We start from the raw sequence: 27230 nt of genomic DNA on the forward strand, positions 1-27230 counted from the left end.
CCTGTTCTTTGCCCACCAAAGAGATTATGTATGTGATTCTAGGAAGTAACTCTTTGACATGTACTATTTATCCCAATGTCATCCACAGCCATTTCTCCACTATTACTAAAAACAGAAATTCTTACAGAAGCCATAAAAGAGTTCTACCTGCTGTTTTTCTGAAAGAGGATAGGAAGAAAGCTGTGAGATTGTATCACTGTCTGTATGGGTCCACTGAGAAAAGATGCCCTGGCCAGGAGCTGCAGGTGATGGCAGGTAGATGAGACATTTGCTCAAAGAATAAAAAACTGGGAAGAAGAGAAAGCTGTTTAAACATCTGCAAACACCAACAAACCTCTCCAAACATCCTGCACCCATTTTTAATTTGATACACAATGGTGTAATGGTCACACAAACAACTTTAATGAGGTAGAATAAAGTAGAAACATTTATTTAAATTAAATAAGTAGATACGCAGGTATAAAATCCTAGATACCACATTTCAGAAAAGGAAGCATGCAAACTCGTACTCTGTCTGGCATTGGACAAGACAGAAAAAGATTTGGTTAGAAAGAAAAGTTGGTAAGGGAAGATGCTTTGCTGGCTTTAGCTTAAACTCTGCAGGGGTTCACACTTATTTCATCAGAAGTCACCAGACGGCAAAGATGCGAGAAAAGACCAAAGGTTTTTTGTGCAGCCAGAACAATCAACCAATGAAGCAGAGAGTAAATTTAGGATGACATGGTGATTTACTAGTCATTAATCTAGTAGGAAAAAAACTCGGCCAGAATGTGGAAAACATGGTTAAACTGAAGAGGGATTACAAAGAAACCAGCAGCAGAATTTGGCAGCGGTCGCTGGGAGAAGCAAGGACTGGGAAAAGGAGACTGCAGCCCAGAGGAGAGGACAGTGGTGTTGCCGGTAGTTAGGAGAAAAACAGGGGAGGGTAAAGTCGCAGGAGTTTTGACTTTATCATTATTAAAGCTGCGCCTAGTGCGGGAAACAGAAAGATCCTAATTGTAAACAACACAAGTTCAATATTGTGTTTACCTGTTCAGGGGGGTACATGTTGTCAGAGGAACTCAAAATGGTAATGATCACTATGTTTGGATAAGAGCAGAATTGTGAAAGATTTTTTTATACTTGCCAGTATTTTTCAACTCAAAAAATACAAATATTGCAACTGAAAAAAATTTAGGGGACACTATGTTTTAATGTTTAACATTAACCCATACAACAAATTTGGTACTGGTAATGATGTGGTGTTTTTTTCCCCCATGCTCAAGTTTAAGAAACAGAGCAAATTCCTACAATTAGAAATGATTTTTATGTGGGAAAACCAGTTTCAAAAAAGCCATAGAATCTCATAAACACAACAGACCCAGCAAGGGTTTTGGTGTTAAGTTTAAATCCCAGTTACACCAATTATTCTTGCCGTGATGAGCACTGAGCCAATCATGAAAGTGCTGAATCGCTCGCTGTACTACGCACCTGAAACTATGGTAAGCTGTATGTCAACTAACCGGAATTAAAAGAAAAACTTAAAAAAAAATGTAAGAAATAAAAAAAATATGTCCCAGTTACACCAATTTTAAAAACCTGAGCAAGTTACTTAAGCTCCCTGTGTCTCAATTCCTTCATTCCTGTAAAGATGTTTACTACCTACCTTGAAAGTTTTCCATGAAAATTAAATAAGATACATGCATGTAAAGTGCCTACAACCCAGTCAGGAAAAATCATTGCAGTTATTACTACATACAATCATAGTATGTATGCAGATACACTGTATGTACATACATTGTGTTAATACATACAACCACTCAATCCTGAAATCGTCTTGAAGAGGCTAAATCTGATTACTCACAGTGTGGTCCACAGAGCAGTGGCACCAGCAGCACCTGAAAGCTTGCATAAAAATTCAGAACCTCAGGCCTCACCCCACACTTTCTGAATCAGAATCTGCACTTTCACAAGATCCCCAGGAAAAGCAAAGTTTGAGAAACCCTGTTCAAGACAACATTCAATTAAGGGAGGGTCCAGCTTGTTCACTATTACCAGCTCCCCGAAATTGTCCACTTCATGTCGGTTCCAGAGTTCTTTCCTGATGCTGAGTGAAGAGCAACTGGTAGTTTACTCCTAATTTCTAACTCTGAGAATCTTTTAAGAAACTGACAGAAAAGTCTAATCTACTACTACTTCCAAAGATGACTTTAAAAACTAACGAGAACTCTCACGTGGACCCCTCAGTCGATCCACTCCGAACAAGAAACAGGGTCCTGTGGTGCATAACTCTCTCTTGTAAAAGAAGGTCTTCAATAACTTGACACATTTTGTGAATTATTAAGCTGCACAACTGTACTAACCAGGTACCAGTCTGCTTATCCCTGTTGTCAATGATGTCTCACCACAAATCTGTCGAATGTTTACTGAAGTTTAAAAACATTGTATTTGCCCTCTGTTCTGGAGACAGATACCTAGCAGCCCTGAAAGAGCACAGAGTTTGTGAGGCATGGCTACTACTGAGTAAAACCATTTGGCTTCTGATACTCAACGTCTAGGCGGCTCACAAATCATGCCTTTAATAACCCTTTCTAGAATCTTAGGCAGCAGGGGCCTCAGGCTGACAGGACTTCGGACTTTCGTTTTCCAACTAATCCCCCTCTTTGATATGTGACACTGATTTTTTTATTCTGAAGTATTTTATCATCATAGATGCCCATTCCTGTCGCTTTTCCACTCCATGATTACCGTACTGAATAAAACAGGAAATACAGAAGAAACTGTATCTATGAAAATTGTCAGCCTAAATAATAATTCAAATTTCCTAACTGGGAGAAATAAAAGATGGCATGAAGAAGATATGACAAAAAAAAAAAAAAAAAATAGAAGAAAGAAAACACATCTGCCAGATTCCACAGAATTCTAAGAGTGTGATGATCATAGAGCTCCAACAGGCTTATCTCCTCTGAAGGGATTTCTTAGACTGTAGAACTTTTAACTTCCTTCTAGTTCTTCTCCAGTTTAGTTCTTGAGAAGTCCCTCAGTTATTTAGCCTACACTGCCTCTTGCCTACATACTTATTCTTGCTCTCTACCCTTAAAAAGAACATGCATGCCCTCGCTTGCCCACTCGCGCACTACCTCATCCTTTTCATTGTGCCATCTCAACTTTCTTTCCATCCGTGTCCACATGGGCACTGCTTTAGATTCTAAACTTCCAGTGGAGGGCCCAGAGCCGTAGATTTAATTCCCTTGGAACATCACCTAGAACAGTAACATAATCAATTAAGCTTTAATGGCCTTAGGACAGGCACATCGATAACAAGAGCTCACAGAAAGATATGCTTACCACGAATTTTAAATTCAATGAAAATTAGGAACAAAAAGCATGTCAACTTTTTCTGCAAGAAGCTGTGTATGAACCAGCACTTTACTCTTGGCTGGAAAAACCTGGAGAAAAAAACACCTGAATATGAAAGGTGAATTGGCCTTAAAGACAAAAAGAGGAATATACTGAGTGAACGGAGAAAGGAAGGTCATTTAAAAAATAAAGCATGTGATAAGCCAAGACTCAAGACTAAGAGAGGGAGACAATAAAATAAGTGATAGGTATAGAATTTTTAAATCTCTTAAGTATAAGGGACTATTTATAAGTAGAGTGGTTTAACAGTTGCTGTCTACTATTCTTTAAAGCAGGCTTCATTCCTATGAGTTTAGGAAAGTCTCTGCCACACATAATGAAATCAAAATCTAGGGAAGGAATATATGTGAACAAAAGGGGTGTACATGAGAATGTTCCTCATGACTAGTATCTACTTGCTCAGACCACCTAAGTTTCCAATAGGTACCCTATACAGGAAACAAATTTAAAAAGAAAAAGTAGGATAGCCAGGAAATCAGAAAACATAAAAGAAAGATTGATCCTAGGAAGAATGTTCAATCCCCAAATCACTACTCCAATTTCCAGCGATGAGCACTGTCTTATTTTTCCCTTGTTCTCTCCGTGTACCACATGAATGTGCATTGATCAAGACCTCATTAATTATTCTGAGAGGGATGTGTTGCCTTATCAAACAAAAATCAAAGCTCCTTTCTTGAGTGTCAAAAAAAAAAAAGATGGAATTTGATAAACGGGATTTTTTCATTTTAAGGTTGTTAACCTCATAATTTCTAATGTTTAATGGTTTGTTGCTTGTTTAATAAATCCCTGCTTACATGGGAAGAAGAAAAAAAAAGAAAGATTAGTTCTAGTCACAGAAGTCTTAATAAATCATTCCTCTTGACTTTTTTACATTTAATTTTCTGGGTTTTCTCCAAGCTTCCCACCTCCCCCCGATTTTTTCTGGTATTACCACATTGGACTTTTAAAGGACAGAGCTTCAAGTCGAGAGAACTCCGATCTAGCTGCACAGTTACAATGATATAAAAAGACAAAACACTGTTTGTCTGAGCTTTGCTTCCCAGTACTGAACTACATAATGTTAAGACTTTTCCAAATTCTATGATTCTGCCATATTTATTACATTCTTGATAGAAGATTATTTCCGGTAATCGGCATAAGGTCGCTCAGAGTGAACTTGAAGGCATTTTTTTCCCAGAGACTCTGTAGAACCATAATCCTTCTCAACTCAGGTCTTGAGGGAGCCACTGACAACCAACCAACTGATGGGAATTTGTGAAGAGGATTTTTTTGCCAACTGATGCCTGAGTGTTTAATATTTTCATTCAAAAGTCAATTTGTTCCTCCGACTTTCATCTCACTACGCTTATTTCTACTGAGCCCTTGGCATCTTTTACTTTGGGTCTTTGCTTCTGCAGCCCTAGATCCAGCTTTTCAGAAGGCACTTACAGGGAAGTGATTAAAAGGCACAAAAGGTCATGAAAAAGGCAGAGAGAAGTGGAAGAACTTTGTTCTAGAGCCCTTTTACTTTCCTGCCTGGCTTTATGAAAAATAACTTCACCTCTCTATGCTTCACTTTCCTCATCTGTGAAATAAGAGAAAAATTATCCACCTACCTGCCCTGCCTCACATGGATATTTAGACATTGAAAGGAGAGAACCATGTCAAGAACACTAAGAAAAATCACAAGTATATCCACATAAGTTATAATAATTAAGTACTACAAAAACAAAGTTCAAACTTCCATTCACTTGACTGAAAGAACATGCTTGTGCCTTTATGGAAACATAAAATATAACCTGGCCAGGTTTATATCAGAGAATGAAACTAAAATCTTCAGCAAACCAAGCCTTTTGAAGGCTAAACTTTGTGGAATAATAACATCCATTAAAATATTATCTCCACATAAGAGTGAAAACATACGGTATCTTTCTCTGTATGCCTTATTTCACTTAGCATAACACTCTCCAGTTCCATCCACGTTGCTACAAAAGGCCAGATTTCATTCTTTCTCATTGCCAAGTAGTATTCTACTGTGTATATAAACCACAATTTCTTTATCCATTCATCAGTTGATGGACATTTAGGCTCTTTCCCCAATTTGGCTCTTGTTGAAAGTGCTGCTATTAACTGAGGGTTGATGGCAGGTGGGAGGGAGGGGAAGGTGGGTGATGGGCATTGAGGAGGGCACCTGTTGGGATGAGCACTGGGTGTTGTACGGAAATCAATTTGACAATAAGTTTCATATTAAATAAATAAATAAATAAAAATATTATCTCCAAAGATCTCCAATTATCTTACAACATTATCTCCTTTTCATTCCTCTAGCTCAGTTCACCTTTTAACGTACCTCATCAGTAAAATACACTGTAATGACCACAACTGTCATTTGCTTATAAATTACATAAATCTGTTACTTTTCTAGTATATTATGTACCTTAAAAATTCTTCATGAAAATTGAAATTTTAAGGCTTAAATTTGAATTTAAGTTCCCTGAATTCTGTTTTGGAGACCGCTGCTATAAGTCAATGGTTTCAAACCTTTGTACGCTATGGAACACTGCTCAAACACCAAGTTTTAAAATACAAACCCAGGGGCACCTGGGTGGCTCAGTCATTTAAGCGGCCAACTTCGGCTCAGGTCATGATCTCACAGTTCGTGAGTTCAAGCCCCGCATCAGGCTCTGTGCTGCCAGCTTAGATCTTGGAGCCTGCTTCGGATTCTGTGTCTCCCTCTCTCTCTGCCCCTCCCCCGCTCATGCTTTGTCTCTCTCTCTCTCTCTTTCCTTCAAAAAAAAAACAAAAACATTAAAAAAAATTTTAACAAAAATATTTAAAAAAAATAAATAAAAAGCAAACCCAATCCATAAGAGAAATACATGTAGAGCTGCTCCGATTAACATGGGAATAAGAGAACAGGAGCCAGGAGTTCCGTGAGGAAACTCCTGTGGCTCCAGAAAGCACAATTTGAAAGCACTAATCTTGAGGTGAGACTTTCCATTAGCCTCTTTACAAAATAAAATAAATGAATGAATGAATGAATGAAATGTACTTAATAGCGCTATTTCCTAAGCTTGAAGTCCAAGATGTTAAAGAGTCAACAGAATGCTCAATGTTATATTTACTGTAGAGATACTGCTGACTGCGTAATCAAGGGGCCCAACAGGCTTTCGTGGAGGAAAATTCTCTCAGCCCTTATCACCAAACACTATTATACTCCTAACTGCTATGGTTATATCAAAGACTGTCAAACTACTTTGCTTTCAGACAGTATAGTACACAATGTTATGCCTTCCTAGTTGCTAGGAGGCTTGACAGTTACACTTTTTGCCCCATCTCGGGAACCAGAGAGCACCTTTATTTTATGCATCTCCGTGCATTTCTACCCCCGGGTTAATTTTATATCTCTACTCCTTTTGGACTTCATCTTGATTTCTTGTCTTTCCTATATTATTATAAACAAGTACAATAAACTCATATATTTTTGGAATCACCTAAGATACCAATGATAAAGCTCAACGCTCAAAACTTGCTACTTGGCACCATCCGCATCCCATTTGGTAACTAATTCACTATTTCTATCAGTCCCCAGGACCTAACAATCCAGCCTTCCATTATCACTTCTATTTCCTATTCTTCATTCCCACTGCCATTACCTGGACTGCCACGATAGGTCTACCCATAGCCAATCCACCTTACATGGAGCTTATAATCACTCCTTCTTAATAAGTATCAACACATATCATACCTTTATCTTTCCAAACACCTTTTAAAGGTTTCCCACTACTTATGGAAAAGTCTAAACTCTTTAGTCAAGCATTCAAAGCTTTCCATATTCTGATACCAATGAACAGTTTTGCCTATATTTCCCATGTTTGCGCATATGCCTCATCCTCACCTCTAGGTCTTTGAACATGTTGTTTCCCTTACCTGCAGTGTTTCCTACCAATCCTCCCTGCCACCTTCCCCTCAAATTTCTACAGTGCCAAATATTACCGTACCTTGAAGACAGAACTCAAATGGCATTATTTTCACAAGCTTTCATCATCCAAACTGAAATTCTACATTCCCACAGTAGTGTATTTGTAACTCTTTTCACGTATTTTTCTCCATCATTCTCTCATATTCGTCTATCATTCTGTCTCAGTTTCTATCTGCATAAGAGACCATCTCTCATACATGTAAACATATAAAAATCCCAGACCAGTGACTCCGAAGCTTTTTTTAGCTACAAAATCCATTTTTCACAAGAAATGCTATGAGAAAGCCCAATAAGTAAAATGGATGTTTAAAGGAAACCCTCTGGTTGCCAGGGAGAAGGACCGAAAAGATAGCTCACCCCCTCTCCTGAGCAGCGCCACAGACATCTTCACAAAGCACAGACTATACTAAACTACACACTCTCTGAAGATAAGAAGCATACTTGATTCACGTGTCTCCCACTTCGGAAGTCAAGCAACGTTGCAAAATCAGATATTCCTGGAGTCCAATCATCGTTGTCACTTATAAACTATGTTCTCTATGCAAATCCTTAAGCCTGCCTAACCTAAATCCTCATTTGTAAAATGGAAATGATAAAGTCTACCTCATGTGATGACCACATGAGAAAAGATACACAAGAGTCGCATCTCACAGTATCGCTGGCATAGATACAGAGGAATTCTCATTCTCTTACTTTCTTTCCACATCATCAACCCAAATGGCCACCATATAACAGGAATTAAATAAATATTTCCTGAATGAATTAATGAATGACTGGATGGACAAATGAATGAATGAAAAATTGTCTAAACAAAAAATAAAAAGAAAACAGATTTAATAACAGGTACAGAAAAAAGACATGCTAAAGACACACTATAACAAGGAAAAAGGAAAAATACTTTAAAAATGACTTTTATGGCTGGAAAAGAAAAAAAACGGTACTTTATATATTTAAAAACTAGAGACATTTTCAATAAAAATGTACTACCAGAGAAAGAAGCTAAGATGAAAGAATTATTTACACACATAATTTTAAGGCTTACATGTGAATAATATGATATCTGGCTAATATCTAAACTCAATTTACATTCACCAGCTTAGAAATAAGAGTTATAGTAAATTAAACTATAGTGAACGATTATCATGCTTTTAAAAATGAATTTTATTTTGCTGATTTACGTCTCTAACTGTTACGGAATGGCGTTCTGATTTTCTTTTTAAAATGTGTTTCCTTGTTTCTCAAGTTACAAATGTAAAGTTCTGCAATTGTATTTAAAATCTCTTGGAGGTAGATGTGCACAAAAGAAATACCTCAACACAAATCACTATGACACATAATGAACCCAAAAGGAATAGGCATATATCATTTAAGGCAAGATGTTAAGTTTGATAAAAACAAAATCTGACCTTTAATATTTTTTAAAATTGATTAATAAACATAAAATGTGGCAAGGCTTATATTCCACATATTTTTAAACTCTTCTGGCATCCTTGGGGTCTGTCTACAAAAGCAAAGGAGTATGCACAAGGCAGAGACTAAAAAATTCAAAGGAAAGAAACATAATCCTGTGGGACTGTCCTTTAAATAGAAGGCTGAAATCCAAATAGCTTATTTTTCTGTATTCACAAAACTAATTTCATGCAATAGATGAAAATCAGTTAATGCAAAGTAATGGCATAAAAAAATTAGTGACACTATTAGCAAAATATTCTTGAATGGTAAACTAGAAGTCAAAATGAGGTCTTATCATTTAAAGTTATTTATAGTCCTCAAAAATGAGAAAAACAGAACAGAAATTAGATTATAAATATCTCTTATAAAAACGTCACTCCATCAGACCAACAGGTTAAAGAATGAGTTAGCAAATTTGACTCCCAAAGAAGACTATAATAGAGGGCCTTTCATGTGACTTCATAAAAAATGTGAAACCTCTTCCTTCTCACCTACCTATATGAAGGCCAAAATCAATATATTATGCAATGAAACTATTAAAAAATCACTAGAGGGGCTCCTGGGTGGCTCAGTCGGTCAGGCATTTGACTTCGGCTCGGGTCAGGATCTCATGGTTCGTGGGTTCGAGCCCCGTGTCAGGCTCTGTGCTGACAGCTCGGAGCCTGAAGCCTGCTTCTGATTCTGTGTCTCCCTCTCCCTCTCCCTCTGCCCCTCCCCTGCTCATGCTCTGTCTCTGTCTCTCAAAAATAAATAAATGTAAAAAAAAATTTTTTTAAATCACTAGAATTCTTAAAACAGATGTATGTTTCGTTTGAAAACTATATGTCTATTTATCAGTAAATAATTTTGTATACACAGTTGGATTAACATTCAAAAAGAATTATAAATGCCTAAATACTGAAATAATGAAACAATAAAATGTCAACATGGTTATCTCTGGATCATAAGATTATTTCCTTCTTTTGTTCTTCTAGAGGTTCCCAAATCTCTCAAATGTGTTCATTTTAAAATCAGAAAAAGTTAAAGTTCTATAAATATAAATATACAGGTATGTATGCACATATACACATTTGTATATTCTAATGTGTATGTGTATATCCCCCAGGTGGCGTATTTACGTCTAATTTATAGAAAAAGAACACAAGGTTCTGGTATAAAAATGAGAAAAACTAAAATACGAAGGTACAACTTATGTTATTTAGTAATTAAGAAAATATTCTCAAATCTCCCTAATGTAACTTGGTAGTTAAAACTTTGGCTGTGGAGTCCGAAAGACCTGATAAAACTCCAGCTCCACTGCTTAACAGCTGGGTACCTCTAGAATAAAGTTCCTGAATTTCTTTAACCCTCCATTTCTTCATCTACAATTTGGGAATAATGTTATCCAACTAAAGGGCTATTAAATGGAATAATATATGGAAAGATGTTAGTGCACGATGCCTATTTGGTGACGGTAATAGTACTTCCTCTTCCCATAACTCTTCGTGTGGCCAAAATTCCTACCAACCCTTCAGGTTTCAGGTTAAATGAGTTTCCTTAGATAGCCTTTCCCTAAATTAAGTTTTCACATTCCACTATTTCATAGAACTTTTTACATTTTCTTTCACAGCCCTTATCACAATTTATGATTACTTTTGCGAACGTATACATCGTGCACAGCATACCATATGTGCTTAGTAAATTATGAATGAATGCATTTATGAATAAAGATGTTTACATTTATGTTTTTAAGAGAGAGTTTATTTATTTAAGAGCGGGAAAGGGGTAGATGAGGAGAGAGAATCTGTTTTGAGAGAGCGAATGAGAGAGGACGCATGTAAGCAGGAGAGGGACAGAGAGAGAGGTGCAGGTGAGAGAATCCCAAGCAGGCTCCATACTGTCAGCATAGAGCCTGACGCAAGGCTCGAACTCACAGACCGTGAGATCAAGACCTGAGTTGAAATGGCCAAGAATCAGATCCTTAACCGACTGAGCTACCCAGCCACCCCAAAATGTTTATATTTATGATCTCTTCACTGATATAAAATCTTGTCTCTATATAATCAGTGTGACCTTGATTATAAATGTTAGTAAATGTAATACCAATGGGGTATCTAAATTTGAAGTTAATACTTCCAGGGACAAGTGCATGAGGAGGAAAAAAAAAAGAACATATTTACAATCACAATGATAGAAGCACAGTAATTCTCTACATTTGTCCCTCAGTTCTTCCATTAATGAGTCTACTAAACATAAGGATTAAGAAAAATGTTATTAAGTTTCTTGGCTTTTTTTTTTAATGCTTATTTATGAGAGAGAGAGAGAGAAAGAGAGAGAGAGAGACAGAGGTGAGCAGGGGAGGGGCAGACAGAGAGGGAGACAGAATCTGAAGCCGGGTCCAGGCTCTGAGATATCAGCACAGAGCCTGACATGGGGCTCGAACTCATGAACCATGACATCATGGCCTGAGCTGAAGCCAGTCACTTAACTGACTGAGCCACCCAGGTGCCCCTAAGTTTCTCGGCTTTTAGTTTACCTGCTGAGTTTTCTTTAAAGCACCATCTGCTTTAAATTAAATCTGTGATAAATCAGGGGTCTCTGCTATCTGTTAGGCAACATTAGTGCACTGGCTCTCAATCTGTGGTCCTTAGACTATTAGCATTAGCCTCCCCTGTGAATTTACTAGAACTGCAAACCACTGGCTCACCATAGATTTACTGAAACAAAATCCCTGGAGGTGCAGCCCAGCAGTCGTATGGTTTAGCAAGGATCTAAGCTAATTTTAATGCACGCTAAAATTTGGGAACCAATGCATTAGAAGATTTACTCTTTAAAAGCAATAGGCTGCTTTACTGGTTTCTGTCAATTTAATTTGACAGCCTTTATATTTCATCATTAAAATTCTAATATTGTAGTATAACCTCTAAAATACTCTAAAGTCTGAAAAACAGGACATCTGTCAGTACTATACGACAAGCAACCGAAGAATGATTGCTTAACACACTGTTCTACCCATATATGCTGCTTAATCAATTCACGTTGTTACTATTCTTTTATTAGAAATTAGCTCATTCTAGATCTCCTTCTGAATAAGAAGTTTTGTCCTTGCTTCAGAAACATTCAAGTAAAACTGGAAAGTGACTCCAAATTACAATTACTATTTTCCAAGGTTTTAGAAGTCACAGAAAAAGAAAATGATCTGAGCCAAAACTACAACTCAAAGCAGTATTAGAACTAGATGTAAAGATATATGCAAGTCAAGCGGGTTCTGGGTTACTCTCTATTTTAGAGCTCTAAGTGGGTTCTAGATTAGTGTCTATTTTAGAGCTATAATTCATTAATAATATAATAAGCTGCCACAAGATTGTAAACATGGCTTAATAATAGAAACTCTGTTAACATAACACATCAGTAGGTCAAATGTGAAAAAAGCATACAATCACATTAAAGATTACCTTTTTAGCATTTGATAAAATTAAACTCCCTTTCGTTTTTTTTTTAAATTCAAGAATAGAAAACTACCTCCTCAAAGTGACTTAAACTACTTTAAACCAAAAGACAACATCATACTGACGAGTGAATATGAAAAGCATTTCCATGAAGATCAGGAATAAAAAGTTCTATTACCCTCACTCTTAGCTACTAATAGTCTGGAAGTTCTGATTTAAAAGAGAAATAACTTTCAGTTGGGGACAATCTAATTCTGTACCAAGAAGGCTTAGGAGAATCAACTAAAAATTAAAGATGATTACATTTAAAATGGTTTTACATTTTACACTACATGTAAAGATATGCACAATTAGGTCAAAGGTTCAGGAGCAGAAGATTGAACTGCAAAAATACAGCTTTACTACAAAAACAACAGAACTTCTGAGAAATCAGAAATAGTAATGGTATTTCTAATAGGACTAAAATGTCAATTCCATGAGATGAGAGGGGTTTTTGTTTTATTCACTGTTACATCCCAGACCTAGAATAGTGTCTAACACACAGTAGGCACTCCACAGGTATCTGTTGAAGGAATAAACGAAACTCAACTGCACACAATAAACCTTTAGATCACATGTGATCTGCCAGCAGACGATCATCTAAGAATGGTTCATTACAAGTCCACAATGAGATAAGGAGTTTGCAGCAAAATGTGAACAAACTGCATCACTGTGCACACCATTTAACTCAGCTTTTTTCATAGGAAAATTATCTCAGTGAGGGAAGCAGAGGACTGGTTAACAATCTGGCTCAAGCTAGTTATCTCATAAAAGACCAATGACAAACAGTTCACATACTGACTACACTGGGTGGCACTGCTTTAGACTAAATGTTGGGAGTTGATGAGAGAAAAAAAAAAAAAAAAACAACTTCAAACCAAAGAATAATTTGTAAAAATAACATCTGGCTGCTGAAATGTGGTCGTAATTAGGTCACTGCATCTCTTAAAGGAAGCAACAAAAAATTTTAAGGATAAGCTCTTTTTGTCAGTTAAAAGTCAGGTTCTAATCACGGAAATTTAGACATTCTACATGAATGAAGTCTTTATACTTTGAGAGCAGTTTATAGTAGATGATCACAGGAATTTAGGCATATAAAGAAGTTATGCTTTAAATATACACAGTTCAAGTATATACCTCACTCATCACTTTAAAGTGGGTCCAATATTGTTGTATCATCTCAAATACAAAAGTAAAACAAAGAACTGAGTCATGCTGGTAGTTTAATGAGGACTATGGGACAAATAGTCAAATTAACACTAATTTATACACAGGGGCTCTGGGAAAGTGAATGGAACTGATGTTCAGAAGACCAGGTATGTGACCCTGAAACCAAACTAACCAACTACACATTCGAGGGCAAACCACCTCCTTCTCTCTGCTCTTCAGTCTCCTCACCAGTAAATAAAAAGACTGCCTTAAACAATTTCTAAAGACTCTCAAATTTTCCATTCAGTCTAAGTAATTGATACTACCAGACTGCTTTGTTCCTGACTGAAGGCAGACAGGTGGTTCTACAAAGATAAGCTGAAGTTCAATTCTATCTATAATCCTATAAAGTCAAACTAATTTAAAAGGCATAGACATTTATACAGAGATTTGCACAGAACACCTATCAATCTCCTATGTAAATGACTGACATATATGACCTAGTTCATGAGAAATCTGAAACATGGACTTTATCATTTGCATTTTATAAACAGTAAAGATCTCACAGCAATATAAAAACAGAAAACTAAAAAGAATTCATTCATACTTGTATGACTCCACTAGAGAAACACTTCCTTCCACAAATGGCCTTCTACAAACCAAACACTACACGTTATCTTACAATTTTCTAAGGACACAGTAGAGGTTTCAAGTAAATCAGAGATGCTGTAAGTATAGATAAGAGGGTTATACCTAAAAATGTTTTTCATGAGGCAAAGATAAAGAATAAACTAAAGTGAATGCAGTAAGAGAATAAAGGGAAGGGTGAAACTTTAGCTCCCAAGTTAATAATAGGGAAACAGAATAAATACCTGATGCACAATACACACATGCTTGAAACCTTAAAAACTCAGGAGATGACCAAAATAAAGTGGTAATTTGAAGTCCTAATCGAACATATAGTAGGAGATAGATTACCCATAACCCTATTTCCTACCTGTTCTATTTTGAAGACCTCTGACCTCTTCTCAGCATTAGCAACTCCCGTAAGGACGGTCTTCCTAAACGTTACTACCCACTATGAACACAACTTCCTATTTATTCTATTTAACACATACCAGGCACTCATGTGTACCAGAGTACTGAAAAATAGGCAAATTATAGCAATCTCTGTAGTCATGAAGCTTACAGTGGGGAACAGAAACAGACAAGTAAAGATTCCTGCCAAACAATAAGGACTTCTGTAAGAGTACACTCTAAGGTGCCACAGCACACACAAGGGCAATTAACAAGACTGAATAGGCCAGGAAAGTCTTCCTAGAGGAAGGGATGTCCAAGCTGATGCTTCTATTTTGTTACATTTTCTATTCCTTCAGCTCTCTTTTTTTAAATTTTTTTTAACGTTCATTTATTTTTGAGAGAGAGAAAAAGAGTGTGCTCAGGGGACGGGCAGAGAGAGAGGGGGAGACACAGAATCTGAAGCAGGCGCCTGGCTCTGAGCTGTCAGCACAGATTCCGACATGGGGCTCGAACCCACGAGCTGCGAGATCATGATGACCTGAACTGAAGTCAGATGCTTCACCAGCTGAGCCACCCGGACGCCCCTTCCTTCAGCTCTCTTAATTACCACTTCCAAACTACTTACTTTTATACCTCACTGCAGTTTCCACACCCTTCTCTTTCTCCTGTTTTTCTACAAATTGATCAGCTCTTTCGTACTTTCTACCCATCCTTCCCCACCAGCCTAGTCTCAGTGATTAGAACATCTTAAATTTCAATATGCTTCCGCCACATCTGCCTTCAAATCACTAATCATCTTTCTTTTCCAGTCCCATGCCCAGCATCTAAGCACTGTTATAGACATTACACCACCTCACTGTCAGAGCCCTTGTAAATGCTGAGTCCATGACAACTTAGACAAGACTAAGCATATTCCTAAGAAGCTTTCACTCCCTAACTCCCTTTACCATTACAAACCTTTACCCTCCCCTCCGGCTTCCCGACTTCCCATCCTCACCTACCTCAGCCAGTGGTCTTGCCTACTGCTTCAAAATGGTTTGAATAATAATTAGGCACAGCTGAAAATATTGCTTTAGACATTTTTTATGAGTAAAAGAAAAAATGTTGTGTGTACTGAACTAACCCACCAATCTAACTAAAATTCCTCACACGGTTTCATTGGGAAAAAAGATCTAAGCCTAAACATAGGACTTACAAATAAACTTTGACCTGCCATCTGACAATTCCAGCTATTAAAAATACAGCCAAAACCAGAACTAAGAAGTAAGTAAACTCAGCTCTCAAAATTGATACTAAGTTTATGCACCAAAGATCATATGATTTTTCTCAGAAGAGTGTCTCTGGCTTTCCGAGTTTATGAACTCTTCTTTTAAATACAAATCTAATAAATTTGACTGCTAGTCTCTTGTAGACTGGTGAAGCAGCTTTCAAAAAAGGGGGAAGTGAAACACTGCCAAAGTGGGGCACACTGACAACAACAAAATTAGTAGCTGCAAAGAAGAGAGAAAACGTAAAAAAAAAAAACTATAAAAATATGTAAAATCAAACAGCGTAGCAAAGTAGGATCATTTATCATAGGAGCAAAGTAGCTCTGTGGTGCCCTGGGGCATCACTACATTACAAGTAGACTACAACACATGATATTAACAATGAAATTTCAGTTTAAAAAAGATTAAATTGGACCTAGTATTCAGTTTATATACGGTAATAAATGTGCATAGATCTACTATAAAATATGTTCGTTAATATGGTCAAAATAAAATCCAATGGATGGCTTAAATTAGCTCATATATTTACATAATAAATATATTAACTACAGTTACTCTCTAGAACTTATATTGCATATACACCCTTATATATAAATAATTCCATTAGTCGGAATACAATTTTACATAGCTATGAAAAAATTAAACTAGTCTTTTGTTTCCTGTCATGTTCACCATTCAAAATTAAGACAATAACTGCATGATTTAAAATTGAGGGGATAGTTTGGCTGATTTTTACATACTGCAGGCACAGCACAATTCTACATTCAAGCAAGAAAAACAAATATTAAAGAAAACGGAGAAGTTCTTCGGAGTCTCTAATCATACACTAGTTAACCAACTCATTCATTAGTTTCCATCCAGTGTTGTTTCAAATAAACGTTCTAAATGTAAAATTATTTCATTAATCAACTTTAAAAGTAAAATGAACTGCAAAGACCAAAAGACCAATGTCTGAAATCCGAGTATACAGCAAGAAAGCATAAAAAGAAAAGAAAAATGAAACTGCTTAAAATTTGCACTTAGAATTTGTTTTGGAACTTGATAAAATGATCCCTAAAAATTCATCTGGAAGAATAAAAATAGGAAAAGAGACAAGAAATATTTTAAATGGAAAAGTTATGCGGATGACCCTGAACTATAATAGCAAATTTTAAAACATATTAAGAAGCTATAATAACTAAAGTAATGTAGTACTGGCAAAGGAATAGACAATTTAAGAGAACAAAGCAGAAAACTCAAAAATAGTAATTTATTATCTGATAAAGGTAGCATTTCAATTGAGGGAAAAGGAAGGCTTATATAATTTATGGTGGTTAGACCACTGGCAACCCAATCTAAAAACTGTTTTAACTTAGAACCTTCCTTGACACTATACAACAAAATAATGGATAAAATATTAAACTGTAGAAATTAAAAACCTGAAATATAAGTACCAGAAGATATGTACAAAAATTGAGGGTAGGACTTCCTGTCAAAGGCAGAAGCAATAAAGAAGTATAAGACTGATTTAGCTACATTAAAAATGAAAACTTACATATTGAAAAGAAATCACTCACTATAGACAAACCTTAAAGAAACCAAAAGATGGGGAGTAGGGTGGAGAGACTTCCATACTACGATCAACAAAGGGCCAATGCCTTTAATATATTAAAAGCTTCAGTAAACAATAGGGAAAAACAAGAACCCAGTAAAATTGTGCTAATAGGAACAATTGCCCACAAATAAAGAAATATAAATGGCTAAAATATTTTCAAACTCAGTAGTCAAAGAAAAGCTGTAAAATAGCACAACTATTAAATATCAGAGAGAGATGGAGAGGGATATTCTCATAACTGCTGATGGAAATATAAATCAGTCCAATTTTCTTGGAAGAAAAATTAGGAAGTTACTATCAAAAAGGCTTTTAGATTCCAAAGTTCTTCTAAGATTTTAAGGTAATAGGTATCAAGATCTTATTACGTTATTTTTAATAAAAGTAGAAAAACTGCAAATAATCAAATGGTTCAATAACAAGGGATTAATAGCATGAAAGATATCTATATAATAAAATCATTGTCTAATAACATAGAAACCGTTCACAGTATATTAAGTTGGGGGTGGAGAGAAGGAAGAGGCCCAAAAATCACAGCAATAGCTAAAAATTACTAAAAACTGAAATAAATTATATCAGACACATAAACACACACCAAAGTATAAGACTCTCTCTTGGTAAGGGATTACAGATTGCTTTTGTTCCTTCTTTTCGTTTATCAGTATGAAGATCTTATTACCTTTTCTGAGTTAAGTAACACATTTAGAAGTTGCCTCAGTTTCCTTTGAATAATAAAGGGCTCCCTTGTGTTTATTTAGGCTCTTGAGTTCATCAAACAATAACTCAACTACAAAACACTAGAAGACCTTAAACACATTCTTTCTGTCTTCTGTTTATGTTGCTATGCAGAGGTCTCTTGATGCATTTTTTTAAAAAAATTTTTATTTAATAATAATTGTTATTTTTATATTAAATATTTTATAGTAAAATTATTATATAAAATTTAATATATTTTTAATAATAAATAAGTTTATTTATTTTGAGAGACAGAGCAGAGGAGGGGTAGAGAGACAGGGAGAGAGAATCCCATGTAGGCTCAGTGCTGTCAGTGCAGAGACTGATGCAGGGCTCAAACTCATGAACTGCGAGATCATGACCTGAGACAAAACCAAGAAAGAGTTGGACACTTAACTGACTGAGCCACCCAGGCACCCCAAAACTTTTTGTAAATAAATACAAAAGAATGTCTGTAACATGTTACTCCATGTGTAAAAAGGAAAAATAAGAACATATTCATATGTGTTTATATGTGGACAAACTGGAAGAATACACAGGAAAGAAGTTGTAACTCAAAGGGTAAAAAACAGGCAACAATGTCAGGAGAACGTTTCACTGAATAACTGTGACTATTTTTAAATGTGTGAATGTATTACCAATTAAAAACTAAACTGAAATAATTCTTTCATGACAATACATGTACTTAAAATACATATGAATAAAAATATATATAAATGTAAGCATATATAAATAAAACCACAAAAAACATCAAATACCCAAAGCAATCTTGAGAAAGAACAAAGCTGGAGGTATCACAAGCCCAGATTTCCAACTATACTACAAAGCTATAGTAATCAAAACAGTATGGTACTAGCAAAAAACACAGACACATAGACCAATGAAACAGGATGGAGAGTCCAGAGATAAACCCACATCTATATGGTCAATTAATCTATGACAAAAGAGGCAAGAGTGGAAAAGACAATGGGAAAAGACAGTCTTTTCAATACATGGTACAGGGAAAACGGGACATCTACATTCAAAATAAATTGGACCACTTTCTTACATCATACACAAAAATAAATTCAAAATGAATTAAAAATTAAATGTGAGACCTAAAACCACAAACTCCTAAAAGAAAACACGGGTAGTAATCTCTCAGACACTGGCCTTAGCAACATATCGATAGATACATCTCCTCCCACAAAGGAAAAAAAGGCAAAAACAAACTATTAGGACAACAACAATATATAAAAAGCTTTTGCACAGCAAAGGAAAACATCAATAGAACAAAAGGCAACCTAGTGAATGGAAGAAGATATTTGCAAATAATAGATGCAATAAGGGATTAATATCCAAAATATACCAAAAACTGACACAACTCCACATCAAAAAACCAAAAATCTGATGGAAAAAAAGGCAGAAGACCTGAATAGACATTTTTCCAAAGAATCCATACAGATGGCCAACAGACACATGAGAAGATGTTCAACATCACTAAGCATCAGAGAAATGCAAATTAAAACCAGTGAGATAACCTCACACCAGTCAGAATGGCTTGCATCAAAAAGAAACAGAGAGTCTTGGCAAGGATATGGAGAAAAAGGAACCTCATGCCTTGCTCCTAAGGATGTAAATTGGTGCAGCCACTGGAAAACAGTATGGAGGTTCTTCAAAAACTTAAAAATAGAAATATTATATGATCCGTAATTCTACTACTTGGTATTTACCCAAAGAAAATGAAAACACTAATTTGAAAAGATACAGGCACCCCTATGTTTACTGCAGCATTACTCACAATAGCTGAGGTATGGAAGCAACCCAAGTGTCCAACAGGTGAATGGATAAAGAAGATGTGGTATATATATACAATGGATTATTACTCAGCCATAAAAAATAATGAGGTCTTGCCATTTACAACAAGACGGATAGACCCAGAGGTACTACGTTAAGTGAAATAAGTCCGACAAAGACTGTATGATTTCACATATATGTGGAATCTAAAAAACAAAACAGATGAATAAGTAAAACAACTGACTCGTAAATATAGAGGAGAAACCGGTGGTTGCCAGAGGGGAAGTGGACTCAGCGATGGGCAAATAGATAAACAGATTAAGAGACAGAAACTTCGAATTATAAAATAAATTACTCATGGAGATGAGAAGTACATCATAGGGATTATGGCCAATAATACTATAATAACGATGTATGGTGATAGATGGTGTCTACACTTATCATGATGAGCACTGAGTAATATATAGAATTATTAAATCATGTTGTACACCTGAAACTAACAATATTGTGAATTTACTTCAATTATATATTGATTTACATATAAATAAATGTAAACATACATATGTCACATTACTCAATATTGGTAAGGTATATATTATATACACTACTGGTAGAATTACATTTCATTAAAGCCTTTATGGAAGGTCAACAAAAACCTTAAATTAGTCCTAACAAAATATCCAGTCACACGCTCAAAGATACACACATGCATACACACACACACACACACACACACACACACACACAGAGTGCAGAGATAGAAAACACTGGGTGGGGGAGAAGAGAAAAAAGGAGGGGAATAGCTCTATATCTGTATATAATGAAAGTTCATTACAATTCTATCTGTAATGCTGAAATATTAGAAAAATACACACTGCAGCTATTAAGATAATGACATTAAATATATTTATCAATATGGAAAGAGCTTATGGTATTATACAAGTAAAAATCCAAGTTATACAATAGCAGTTACAATATGAGCTTTTGGTGTTTATTTTTTATATGCATTGGAAAGGAACTAGAAAGATAAATACCAAAGCATTAACAGTGCTTTAACCCAGTGAGTTTAAAATGTTCTTTAGGTTCTTTCTATATCTCCTGATATCTTTTCTTTTCAGAAAAAAACATGAACTGCTTCTATAATAAGGAAATATAAAAGACATTTCATTTTAAATAAAATGTAGATATAATAATTCCTACCCATAATATTTCCATGGTTTTAGGGTTTAGGTTTTAGGGTTTTAGGGTTTTTTTTGGCGGGGGTGGGTAAGGGAGGTTATTTTGTTCTTAATATATAAAACCCACCAACACAGAAGTGAACCAAGATCTCGCGACTGCAAATCTACAACCCTTTCCACTGTATCATGCTATGTAAATCACTCAGATGTGGCATTATCGTCCTTTATATTAATTTACCCTTTAAATTACTCACATTTTATTATATTACAAATTCCAGATAAGTTTTACTGTATATTAAAAACAGATATTACCTCTGTTCATATCCTTCCAAAGGATTAGAGACATACAGGATATTATGAACCCCAAATTCTAGGTTGGAAGAGGCAGAATAAAAAAATACAGTATTTGACTTAGAAATGGGTTGTACTCCAAGTTTGACTGAGTGTATTTCCACACAAAAAGAATGCTGTTTTTGTTGAAGAAATAAGTATCAACTGATTGCCAGACCAGCCCAAAAAGTTTAATTTAACCCATAATTGGCAGAAATATATTACCAGTGCATTGTTATCCCTATTAGACACACATTCCTAACCCACGTAAAACAGGAATAGGGAAAAGTCACAAAAGGCTACGAACACTGTTCCAGCCATGGTAAAATATATTGTTCTTTCAAGACAGAGAAATCAATGAGAAAAAAAGAGGAAGAAAGCAGTCAAAGATTAAGGGTTGGTTCTCACTTCTCTTCCCTAGAACAGTGGTTTGTAAACTATATTCTGTCCCAGGAAAAAAAAAAAACGGTTATGCCACTCAGAAAACCTAATGACTATAGTATTCTCAAAAAGGCACATGATATTTTAAGATTTTCTAAATATCTATGCAGTGATGTCAAAAAATATACATTTGCAAAAGGTAGCACACTCATACCAATATATAAATTTTTGTGATGTATCTTAGTATATCAAAAACATATACAAACGTATTAATATATATGTTAACATGTTAAAATACATCACAAAATAAATCAATTCTCATGTCCTTGGATGTAATGCAAAACTACGTATCAGTCTCACACCTAGAGAATCAATCAGAGCTGTGTGTCAGCCAACTTAAAAATGGTCATGAAACCTTAGACCCAACAAACTATCAACTAAAAAAGATTCATTCCCTTATATTAAAAATCTATTATTATTTTATATGAAATTATATCTTTTTCATTTTAGGAATCATTTACATCCTGTATCAACAGACTTTATTGTTAGGAGGTAATCAATACGTGATAGTAGATATCAAATTTTCATTTCCTATCCAAAATTACTAACCACTTTCTGATGTATTTGCTGTACTAAAGAATCCATTTTTACTACTATTTTTAAGATTTTTGTTTGTGTTTTTAAAGTAATCTCTACACCCAGCCTGGGGCTTGAACACACAACTCCCAGATCAAGAGTCGTACACTCTACCGACTTAACCAGCCAGGCGCCCCTACCCACTACTGTTCCTAAAGATTAATTTTGAATTTGGTACGTTTAAAAATAACAAGTTTTCAAAATCTCGGCATGTTAAAAAAATGACTTGACTTAATACTTCATAACATAATGCTAACTTTGCAGCTACCAGTAATTCTGCAAATCTAGCTAAATGCACATTGGCATGATAATCAAGTACAACACAATACGTTCAGAGTTATAGTCGTGGGATTTTCAGCAAGACAAAGAATATATAAATTCACAAAGGAACGTTTTTAAGAAATTAACACTTCAGTATTAATTATCCGTACTTTCTATAAAACGGAACATTAATGTAACATTAAACTTCACAATCAAATCTGACCTGCCAAAGTAACCAAAAATTAATATCCCCAAATCTTTAAAGAACTGTGGGACAATGACAGCCACAATAAAAGAGGAAGAAGTAAAAAGTAAAACTGGTAACAGCACTTAAAAGTAAATATTAAATCAAAAAAAAAAGTCATAACATGTAGTATGTATTTTCCCAATTTCGGTAAAAATATAAGCAAGCATCCCAGAAAGTAGTAGTCCATGTATAATTTGTATTTTCCATATTTCTTTTAGGTTGTCAAATATACTCATTTAATGTATTCAGTAGGCACATGTGTTTAGTGGCTATCGTATTGGAGAGCACAAAAATAGAAATTTCCATCACCGCAGACAGTTCTACTGGACAACAGGCTATAATGTAGACAAATCATTTTTCTCTATGATTATAAAAATTATTCCCATAAAACTGCAAACATCTGCCCCTACACTTACATTTTTATAAGTTTCCTAATCATATGTTGATGATACATTTTTTTGGTTTTTTTTGAGTTGTTTTTAAGTTTTTTTAGTGTTTATTTTTGAGACACAGTATGAGCAGGGAGGAGCAGAGAAAGCGGGAGACACAGAATCTAAAGCAGGCTCCAGGCTCTGAGCTGTCAGCACAGAGCCTGACGCGGGGCACGAACTCACAAACCTGAGATCATGACCTGAGCGAAGTCGGCCGCTTAACCCACTGAGCCACCCAGGCGCCCGCCCCTTTTTTTAAGTTTTTTTAATGTTTGTTTATTTTTGAGAGAGAGACAGAGACCAAATGCAAGCAGGGGAGGGGCAGAGAGAGAGGGAGACACAGAAAACAAAGCAGGCTCCAGGCTCTCTGCTGTCAGCACAGAGCCCAACGTGGGATTTAAACCCACTAAACTCGAGCTCATGACCTGAGCCGAAGCCAGACACCCAACCAACTGAGCCACCCAGACACCCCAGCTGATAACATTTTTTATAAGATGATGGCAACAACTAACAGGAGAGTATGTACTATGTGCCAGGAACAAGAACTATGCGCTTTGACTCGGTATCTCATTTCATCTTCAAATAAACCCTATGAAGTAGATGCAAGTCCACAATCCCTTATCTGAGAAATGTACTTCAAATTTGGAAGCTTTTCAGGTTTTAGAAAGAATAGTGTAAATAAATCATATGCTAGATGCTCTCCCTCTCCCCCTCTTTCTCTGTCTCTACCTCTCCCCAACTCGCACGTGCTCTCTCTCTCAAAATAAATAAACATTAAAAAAGGGTTGGGGGGGCACCTGGGTGGGAGTGTCAGTTAGGTGTCTGACTAGATTTCAGCCCGTCATGATCTCATGGTTCATCGGATGGAGCGCTGGGTCAGGCTCTACACCGACAGCATGGAGCCTGCTTGGGATTCTCCCTCTCTTTGCCTCTCCCCTGCTCGAGCTCTCCCTCTCTCAAAATAAGTAAATAAGCATTTAAAAAAAAATATATATATATATATGCATATGACACTCTCAGAGTCTAGGCAAGCGCTCAGGAACACAGTGGAATGCATGAATGTTCACACTAAAGACAAGTGAAGTCTATACACAACTGTGTATCTGCTAGGTCCTGGTTCACCATCAAACTAGCTCAGAACCAGTATTCCCATTCTCCAGTCTCGTAATTTGCAACTACACTGCAATTTTAGAATGACGAATCTATGAATTTTTACCTATTTTTCCCTACCTTACTAAGAATATTCAATATAAAATTACCAAAATGACTGTTTCTCTGAATTTTAAGGATTCGTTTCTAAGAGTGAGCAACACGTTTTTCTCCCTAATTAGAGACACACATACTATCCTCAACTCAGGCCTACTAACTTTCTTTTCATGAGATAACTGATAGAGGTATTTCAGCACAAATTCAAAACTGTATTTTGTCCCATTTATAAGATGACACACTTGTTCAATGCAAGGACTTCATTCAGTTGCATGTAGCAACTTAAACATTTCCTTATTTTTATTTCTGAAAGGAAAAGAAGTATAACCAACTTTCAGTTACACAGCGTTTTTGCGTTCTCAATCGGCTTTAGCATTTTCTCGCTTTCAAAAGGAAAGATTGTGACCCATTTCAAATAATTTGAAAATCCTCATTATTGTTGTATCTATAAACCAATGTATATATTAAAATATTCCAAATAGATGCATTCCACAAAAAGTACAAGGATAAGTTCATCCACGTATTTCAGTGTAATTTAAATTATCAGGAATCAGGAATTAAAGTATTAGTTAATAGTGATAAAATAGAAAAGGTACATTTAAATATTCACATTATGTTAAATATTACATTAAATATTCAACCACGTAGCCATATCCAAAATTATGACATATCACAAACAGGAGCATCCAATAAGAAGCATGTAAGTAATAAATATACAATTTCAGTGAAAAATTATACTTTCTCTTTGTTACTGACATGGCCTTGCTTAAAGCGATTTGGTGGTCAGGTATAGGAAACTGAAATAAATGCTATGAGTATATGAAAATAACATTCCAGTACTTCTTATAAAAATTAGACCTCATTACTAATAACACTAATTAATACTAATAATTCAGCTTTGTCATTACTTCATCACAGTACACTACTCACACATAAATTAATAAACATTCATTTGTAAACTAAATTTCATAGATCAGAATCAAAGTTCTATTGACTGAAATGTAGTTTAGCATAATACATCAAAGCACAGACTCTGATGGAGTTACACTCCCAGGCTTAAACACCAGGTTTTGCCACTTATTATAATGGCAATTTTTTGCAAGTTACTAACTTTTGTGTCTCCATTTCTTCCTCTAATCTGTGAGAGGGGAGTAACAGTATTCACCTCATGGTGAATATGTGTGAAGATTAAATGAAATGGGGGGGATGGGGGGGTGGGCCTGGGTGGCCCAGTCGGTTAAGCGCCCGATTTCAGCTCAGGTCATGATCTCGCAGTTCGTGAGTTCCAGCTCCGCCCTGGGCTTTGTGCTGACGGCTCAGAGCCTGGAGCCTGCTTCAGATCTGTGTCTCCCTCTCTCTCTGTCCCTGCCCTGCTCACATGCTGTCTCTCTCTCTCAAAAATAAACATTAAAAAAAAAAAAATGAAAGAAAGAAACGAAATGGTATATGGAAGCATTCAGGAAGTGCCTGGTACACATTATGCTCTACACAAGCATTCACTATGATCATCAGTATTATTAAAGCATCCCTGAAGGTGTAATAAATGTCAGCACTGTTTACCTTTAAGAATTTTTCTCCAATTTCCTAAAAAACTTAAACACAGTAGGGAAACTCAATATTTGAAGCAACCCTGTGTGAGTTTAATGAACATCTATTACTAATTCCTATGTTTACATATCAGGTCTCTTTAAAGACAGATTAGCGTGAGGATAGAACTGGGAACAGAATTCTCTCACAGCTCAAAACTTATAATGTTAAATAATAGCCAAAAGATACCATTTTACATAGACAACTCTGCCCTAGTCTAATGCAGCAATGAATAAACAGATTTTGCTATATACCCCAAAAATTCCCAGGAAAAGAAGCAAATCTTACTGTACTAGTTCAGTTTGGGACATACTAAGTTTGAGATGCTCACAGAATACTTAAAGGATACTCCAGGAAGCAGTCAGAAGCACAGACTTCAGGAAGCTTACCCTCAGAAGGTCATCACTCCCTCCCTTGTACTACCATGAAATTAATTGCTCACATCCTACCACATGACAGTCACGTGTCTCCACAACCCTTCTCTATTCCTGCACTATTCTGAAGGCATTTAGCTACCACCAGATAGGAGGCCAATAAATGTTGGTTTTTAAAAATGCAAAACTTGCACAATTGTACAGTTAAGAGAGTGAATTTTATTGTATATAAAAAAACACTCCTGAATAAAAAAATTTCTTTTCAATCTGTGAACTTTAAGTATGAATGAAACTTTCATTTGGAAGAATTCTTATAAAATGTAAGTAACGTGTAAACACAAAACCATTATTTTTTTTAATTTAGTTGCATGAGAATCACTAAATGCTACCAAGCAGTGAAACCTGGCATCATCACCAGGTCAAAAACCTGACAAAGTATAATATAACAAGGCAAGAAATATATAAATGAGTAAAATAAAGAAGAAAATATCCAATGAAAACTCCTTGAAGTGCTCTTAATCAAAATTCTTAAGAAGTTTGTTAAAATACCTGCAATGTGGATTGAAAAGATTTCACTTTGTAATTTACAGGCTACTTGAGTTCAGTAACTTAAAAATGAAAAGCCTCTTGGGCCCTCCCAGCACACATTACTCAAAGAGCTGTGATAAGAAACATACAGCAAATGTGCTGAGTTATATGCACTCGGTAAGGGAAAGCTGCTTGTCATCCCCAACCCACCAACTCTTTGATGGCTCGTCCTTTAGTTTAAAATCTGTAGAAC

General features: G+C 35.7%; 1 protein-coding gene across 1 annotated transcript in view; it reads right to left on the minus strand.

The window, feature by feature from the left end:
- Positions 1-27230, minus strand: part of SUPT3H (SPT3 homolog, SAGA and STAGA complex component) — a 540189-nt gene that overhangs the window by 497623 nt on the left and 15336 nt on the right. The window lies entirely within an intron of this gene.

The sequence above is a fragment of the Prionailurus bengalensis genome, chromosome B2, assembly GCF_016509475.1.
Source record: "Prionailurus bengalensis isolate Pbe53 chromosome B2, Fcat_Pben_1.1_paternal_pri, whole genome shotgun sequence".
Taxonomy (NCBI): domain Eukaryota; kingdom Metazoa; phylum Chordata; class Mammalia; order Carnivora; family Felidae; genus Prionailurus; species Prionailurus bengalensis.